A 7,500-nucleotide genomic window follows, 5' to 3' on the forward strand; every position below is an offset into this window, starting at 1 on the left:
CGGGGCTGGGGGAACGAGGACGACACCTCACACGCGACGGGAAGCGAAGTGGAAAGGAAGACCGCCCTTGCCCTGCCGGCCGGGGGCCCTTTCCGACGCGACCCGAAAGGCCTCATCGATCAACAAGGACAGAAGGAAAGGAAGCCAGCGGAGGCCCCACGGCCTCGCTCTTCTGGGACAGACACAGCCACGCGCACCCGCCACCGCCCTCGGGAGCAGCCAGCAGGCACGGGGCTCGGCGTGCGGGCAACACGCCGGAGGAGCAAACGGGGCGCCCTCCAGAGATGGGGGGGGGGGGGGCAAGCTGCACCGGGCCGCACCGGCTCACAGGGCACCTCTGCCTCCCCGAAATGTGGGCTTGCATTTTCCCTCAAGCTGCACCGAGTTACATCTCCATCACGGGGCGCCCCTCTGGAGCCAGGAGGAAGCCGTGCTGGGGCACCGGCTTGCCCTCCTCCCCCCATGCCGGGCTCCATAGCATACGAGTGGCCAGTCACCGCCGCTGGCTTTTCCCTTAGATGCCGTGCCCCCGCGGGCTGCGGCTTTGGCCATGGGGGGGAACCCCCGTGAAGAGGGTCCAGTGCTGGGAACTCTCTCTGCCCCTTACCGGGCTCTCTCTCGCCGTGCCTGGACGGGCTTGCTTTCCATTCTTGGTGGGACCGACGCCGGCACCACGTCTCCCCGGCTTTCTCTGCCCCCGTGCCCCACCGGGCAAACTTCGCTTCGGGGGTTCCACACTTCGGCAGTGGCCGGCGCCAGCCACTCGTCAACTTTTTTTCTTTTCCCCGCTTTCGTTGCCGAGCCCGGGCTGGGCTCCGGCTCACGGACGAGCGAAACCCATCCAACACCGCTGAGGGTGCGCCAGCGGCCGCTCCAAACCGCCGCGCCTTTGTTCGGCCCCGCGGGTCCCCTCTCTGACCCGGGCGAAAGCCACCGAGAAGCCAGACGGACCCCTGCCCAGCCGCCTGGCGGGTGGCTTGGAGCAGCCGCTCGGCAGCGCTGCCCTGGGAGTGCTCAGCGTCGCTTGTTCCCTCATATACGGAACTGGAGGGCCGTCAGCTCCGCGAGCGCACAACCAGCCGACCTCCGCCCAGCGGCAGGTCGCAGAAATCACGCCGGCTTGTACGATGACGTAGGCGGAGGCAGAGCGCAACAGCGACCCCTTGGCGACAAGCGCGATCTCCGCGGAGAGCACGTCTACTCGCCGAGGGAGAGCACGTCTACTCGCCCAGGGAGAGCACGTCTACTCGCCGAGGGAGAGCACGTCTACTCGCCGAGGGAGAGCACGTCTACTCGCCCAGGGAGAGCACGTCTACTCGCCCAGGGAGAGCACGTCTACTCGCCCAGGGAGAGCACGTCTACTCGCCGAGGGAGAGCACGTCTACTCGCCCAGGGAGAGCACGTCTACTCGCCCAGGGAGAGCACGTCTACTCGCCGAGGGAGAGCACGTCTACTCGCCGAGGGAGAGCACGTCTACTCGCCGAGGGAGAGCACGTCTACTCGCCCAGGGAGAGCACGTCTACTCGCCCAGGGAGAGCACGTCTACTCGCCGAGGGAGAGCACGTCTACTCGCCGAGGGAGAGCACGTCTACTCGCCGAGGGAGAGCACGTCTACTCGCCGAGGGAGAGCACGTCTACCTCCCGCCTGAGGGAGAGCACGGGGGGGGGGGACAAAGACAGGCGGCAGCAGCTTCGGTGAACGTCACCCGGGAGGCGACCGGGGCTGTCCCGGGGCAGTCCCGGGAAGCCGGCGTCCGACACAGGGAACCGTCAGCTGCCGGACCGGGGCGAATCCCCGCGGCCACGGCAGGGGTGGGGGCTCGAAGACAGCCGGCAGCCGCTTCGGTGAACGTCACCCGGGAGGAGACTGGGGCCCTCCCGGGACCGTCCCGGGAAGACGACGTTCGGCACGAGATCCCGGCCGCGGCCGGACCGGCTCGAAGCCTCGCGGTCCCGGCAGCAGCCGGAGCCGCTCGCCGCCTCGGGCTCCCGGCCCCCTACAGATCCGGCGACTCGTTCGCGGGCGGCGGGGGGAGGCAGTGGAGGGGGTGCGGGGAGAAGCGGCAGCGGAGGCGGAGGGGGGGGGGGCTCGAAGACAGCCGGCAGCCGCTTCGGTGAACGTCACCCAGGAGGCGATCGGGGCCGTCCCGGGGCCGTCCCGGGATGCCGGCTTCCGGCACGGGGTCCCGGCCGCGGCCGGACCGGCTCGTATCCCCGCGGCTCCGGCAGGGGGGGGGGGGGCTCGAAGACAGCCGGCAGTCGCCTCGGTGAACGTCACCCGGCCGGCGACCGCGGCCGTTCCGGGGCCGTCCCGGGAAGCCTGCGACAGGCACGGGGTCCCAGCCGCGGCCGGACCGACTCGAAGCCCCGCGGCCCCGGCACGGGGGAGGCCCAAAGACTGGCGGCAGCCGCTTCGCTGAACGTCACCCGGCCGGCGACCGGGGCCGTCCCGGGGCCGTCCCGGGATGCCGGCATCCGGCACGGGGTCCCGGCCGCGGCCGGAGCGGCTCGAATCCCCGCGGTCCCGGCAGCAGCCGGAGCCGCTCGCCGTTCGGGCTCCCGGCACCCTACGGATCCGGCGACTCGTTCGCCGGCGGCGGGGGGAGGCAGTGGAGGCGGTGCGGGGAGAAGCGGCAGCGGAGGCGGAGGGGGGGCGGGGGGGACGATAGTGGCGGGGGGCGGGGGGTGCTCGAAGGCAGCCGGCAGCCGGTTCGGTGAACATTCGCCGGGGCGGGGGGGGCGACCTGTCCGTGCCCGGGGCAGCCCCGGGAAGCCGGCAGCCAGCACGGGGGTCCCGGCAGCACCTGTTCCCTGCCCTGGGACTTGCCGTGCCCAGCGGCCGGTTGCCGGGTGGGGGGAGCGATGAGAGGCGGGGCGCAGCGGCCGGGGCAGCGCCGGGCCGCAGCGGGGGGCTGGGCGGGTGGGGTAGGCGTCGAGCGGCAAGCCCTTGGCTGCAGCGAATGTTCGGCGGTGCGGGGCGGGGGGGGACGGGACGACACGTTGGGGGCGCCGAGTCCGAGCCACCCCCGGCCCCAGGGGCGGCCGGAGGGGGAGGCCGGTGCCTGGCCCTGGGAGCTGCTGGGCGCCGGATGGCCGAGGGTGCGTCAGAAGCCGCCCGAGCGGTCGAGCAGGTCCTCCAGAAAGGCCTAGGGTGGCTTCGAGGGCCCCGGGAGCAGTCGAGGGAGGCCTCCAGGCAGGTCTGGAGTGGATGGGAGGCCTTCCAAAGCAGACAAGGGAGGCTGCCAGCGGGGCCTAGGCTGGCACTGCAGCCTGTAAATGGTTGGGGGGGGGGGCCTCTGGTGCGGCCTGGAGTCTCTGGGTGGCGTCCAGAGAGGTGCAAAAGATCCTCTGGTGCGGCCTGTGGTGGCGGAGAAGCCTGCAGAGCGTGCGGGAGAGGCTTCTGCTGCGGCCTGGGGTGGCTGAGAAGCCTGCAGAGCGTGCGGGAGAGGCTTCTGCTGCGGCCTGGGGTGGCTGAGAAGCCTGCAGAGCGTGCGGGAGAGGCTTCTGGTGCGGCCTGGGGTGGCTGAGAAGCCTGCAGAGCGTGCGGGAGAGGCTTCTGCTGCGGCCTGGGGTGGCTGAGAAGCCTGCAGAGCGTGCGGGAGAGGCTTCTGCTGCGGCCTGGGGTGGCTGAGAAGCCTGCAGAGCGTGCGGGAGAGGCTTCTGCTGCGGCCTGGGGTGGCTGAGAAGCCTGCAGGGCGTGCGGGGAGAGGCTTCTGCTGCGGCCTGGGGTGGGTGGGAAGCCTGCAGAGCGTGCGGGGGGAGGCTTCTGGTGCGGCCTGGGGTGGCTGAGAAGCCTGCAGAGCGTGCGGGGGAGGCTTCTGGTGCGGCCTGGGGTGGCTGAGAAGCCTGCAGAGCGTGCGGGAGAGGCTTCTGGTGCGGCCTGGGGTGGCTGAGAAGCCTGCAGAGCGTGCGGGGGAGAGGCTTCTGCTGCGGCCTGGGGTGGCTGAGAAGCCTGCAGAGCGTGCGGGAGAGGCTTCTGCTGCGGCCTGGGGTGGCTGAGAAGCCTGCAGAGCGTGCGGGAGAGGCTTCTGGTGCGGCCTGGGGTGGCTGAGAAGCCTGCAGAGCGTGCGGGAGAGGCTTCTGCTGCGGCCTCGGTGGCTGAGAAGCCTGCAGAGCGTGCGGGAGAGGCTTCTGCTGCGGCCTGGGGTGGCTGAGAAGCCTGCAGAGCGTGCGGGAGAGGCTTCTGCTGCGGCCTGGGGTGGCTGAGAAGCCTGCAGGGCGTGCGGGAGAGGCTTCTGCTGCGGCCTGGGGTGGGTGGGAAGCCTGCAGAGCGTGCGGGGGAGGCTTCTGGTGCGGCCTGGGGTGGCTGAGAAGCCTGCAGAGCGTGCGGGGGAGGCTTCTGGTGCGGCCTGGGGTGGCTGAGAAGCCTGCAGAGCGTGCGGGAGAGGCTTCTGGTGCGGCCTGGGGTGGCTGAGAAGCCTGCAGAGCGTGCGGGGGAGGCTTCTGGTGCGGCCTGGGGTGGCTGAGAAGCCTGAAGAGCGTGCGGGAGAGGCTTCTGGTGCGGCCTGGGGTGGCTGAGAAGCCTGCAGAGCGTGCGGGGGAGGCTTCTGGTGCGGCCTGGGGTGGCTGAGAAGCCTGCAGAGCGTGCGGGAGAGGCTTCTGGTGCGGCCTGGGGTGGCTGAGAAGCCTGCAGAGCGTGCGGGAGAGGCTTCTGCTGCGGCCTGGGGTGGCTGAGAAGCCTGCAGAGCGTGCGGGAGAGGCTTCTGCTGCGGCCTGGGGTGGGTCGGAAGCCTGCAGAGCGTGCGGGAGAGGCTTCTGCTGCGGCCTGGGGTGGGTCGGAAGCCTGCAGAGCTTGCGGGGGAGGCTTCTGGTGCGGCCTGGGGTGGGTCGGAAGCCTGCAGAGCATGCGGGGGGAGGCTTCTGCTGCGGCCTGGGGTGGCTGAGAAGCCTGCAGAGCGTGCGGGGGAGGCTTCTGGTGCGGCCTGGGGTGGCTGAGAAGCCTGCAGAGCGTGCGGGAGAGGCTTCTGGTGCGGCCCGGGGTGGCTGAGAAGCCTGCAGAGCGTGCGGGAGAGGCTTCTGCTGCGGCCTGGGGTGGCTGAGAAGCCTGCAGAGCGTGCGGGAGAGGCTTCTGCTGCGGCCTGGGGTGGGTCGGAAGCCTGCAGAGCTTGCGGGGGAGGCTTCTGGTGCGGCCTGGGGTGGGTCGGAAGCCTGCAGAGCATGCGGGGGAGGCTTCTGCTGCGGCCTGGGGTCTCTGGGTGGCCTCTAGAGAGGTGCAAAAGACCCTCTGGGTTGGGCTGGGGTGGCTCTTGGACCCCTGCCACACAGTGGAGAGAGGCCTCCGGCCCGCCACCTGTGTCCCTGTGTGCCTGAGTGCCTGTGTCCCTGTGTCCCTGTGTCCCTGTGTCCCTGAGTGCCTGAGTGCCTGTGTCCCTGTGTCCCTGTGTCCCTGAGTGCCTGAGTGCCTGAGTGCCTGTGTCCCTGTGTCCTTGTGTCCCTGTGTCCCTGTGTGCCTGAGTGCCTGTGTCCCTGTGTCCCTGTCTGTGTACCTGTGTGCGAGTGTCCGGCACGCCACCCAGCGGCGGCGGGCAAGCAGGTAGGCGGGTGGGCGGGCCGGCGAGGGCCAGTGTGAGTTTGGGGGGTGGGAGGGGAGGCGGCAGCTGGAAGCGTCAGAGGAGGGGGCGTGGCTCCGGCTGGCCCCGGGAGCAGGTTCCCGGGACCGGGACCGGCTGGACCCGGCGGGTGGTTGATCCCGGGGCGGGGGGCAGAGGCGGCGGGAAGCGGCAGCTGCGTGTGCGGCGGGGGGGGTGGAGGGCGAACCGCGGCGGGAAGCGGATGCTTCAGAGCAGGTTACGGGGGCGGGGACGGACGACACCACCTGTCCCCGCCCCGGGACGGGCTGGACCCGGCGCCCTGGACCCGGCGCCGTGTACCCGCCGCCGCCCCCGCCGCCGCCCCCCTCCGCCACCCCGGGACCCCGACGTTTTTTGGCGCCCGCACCTTTTTTTGCTCCCCGCCTGCCCGCGCTGCCCCGGGCCCTCCCCCGGGGCGGGGCGGGAGGGAGGGACGGACGGACGGGTAGCCGGGGATCTCCGAGCGCGCGCCACCAGACCGAGGCGGGTCCCGGCGGCGGCGGCGGCGGCGGCGGCGGCGGCGGCAGCAAGCGACGGCGGGGGGGGCAGGCTAGGGAGAGAGGGGGAGCGGCATGCGGTAGGGCTGGGGGGTTTGTTTCGGGGGGGAGGGGTGGGGGGGGGGTGGCAGCGGTCAGCGAGAGCGGGGAGAGGGGGAGCGGCATGCGGTAGGGCTGGGGTGTTTTTGGGGTGGGGGCGTTGGGGGGATTAGCGGGCGGGCGGGCAGCCGAGCCAAGCGGCAAGCCGGGGGGGCGGGCGAGGGCGGCTTTAGGGCCGGAGGAGCGGAGCGCAACCTCCCCCGTGCAGGCTCCAGCGTGGAGAGCAGCAAGTTTTTGGGGACGGGGGACGACGGACGGGAGGGGCAGCGGCGAGAGGCTAGCTGCGGCAAGGGGCACCGGCACGGCCGCCCTAACAGCGCCGCCTCGGTCGCAGGGGTTAGAGAGCAGCCGGGCAGCCCGGGAGGGAAGCGGCAGCCCGCGAAGGGGGGAAGGGGGGGCTCCGCGCAAACCGCTAACGGGAGCCGGGGGGTGTGGGGAGCTGGGGGTGGCAGCAGCGGCAAGAGGCAACGTCGGGAGGGGGGGCTCCGCGCAAACCGGTAACGGGGGCCGGGGGGTGTGGGGGGGGGCGGTGGCGGCCGCGGCAAGAGGCAACGGCAGGCGGGGGGGCTCCGCGCAAACCGGCAGCGGGGGGGGGGGGGGCGGGGGGTAGCGGCAAGAGGCAACGGCGGGAAGGGGGGGCTCCGCGCAAACCGCTAACGGGAGCCGGGGGGTGTGGGGAGCTGGGGGTGGCAGCAGCGGCAAGAGGCAACGTCGGGAGGGGGGGCTCCGCGCAAACCGGTAACGGGGGCCCGGGGGTGTGGAGGGGGCGGTGGCGGCCGCGGCGAGAGGCAACGGCAGGCGGGGGCGCTCCGCGCAAACCGGCAGCGGGGGGGGGGCGGGGGGTAACGGCAAGAGGCAACGGCGGGAAGGGGGGCCTCCGCGCAAACCGGCAGCGGGGGGGGGGCGGGGGGTAGCGGCAAGAGGCAACGGCGGGAAGGGGGGGCTCCGCGCAAACCGGCAGCGGGGGGGGGCGGGGGGTAGCGGCAAGAGGCAACGGCGGGAAGGGGGGGCTCCGCGCAAACCGGCAGCGGGGGGGGGCGGGGGGTAGCGGCAAGAGGCAACGGCGGGAAGGGGGGGCTCCGCGCAAACCGGCAGCGGGGGGGGGGCGGGGGTAGCGGCAAGAGGCAACGGCGGGAAGGGGGGGCTCCGCGCAAACCGGCAGCGGGGGGGGGCGGGGGGTAGCGGCAAGAGGCAACGGCGGGAAGGGGGGGCTCCGCGCAAACCGCTAACGGGAGCCGGGGGGTGTGGGGAGCTGGGGGTGGCAGCAGCGGCAAGAGGCAACGTCGGGAGGGGGGGCTCCGCGCAAACCGGTAACGGGGGCCGGGGGGTGTGGG

The sequence above is a fragment of the Melanerpes formicivorus genome, unplaced genomic scaffold (assembly GCF_026170545.1).
Source record: "Melanerpes formicivorus ecotype bairdi unplaced genomic scaffold, bMelFor1.0.p_v2 SCAF_532, whole genome shotgun sequence".
Classification (NCBI taxonomy): Eukaryota; Metazoa; Chordata; class Aves; order Piciformes; family Picidae; genus Melanerpes; species Melanerpes formicivorus.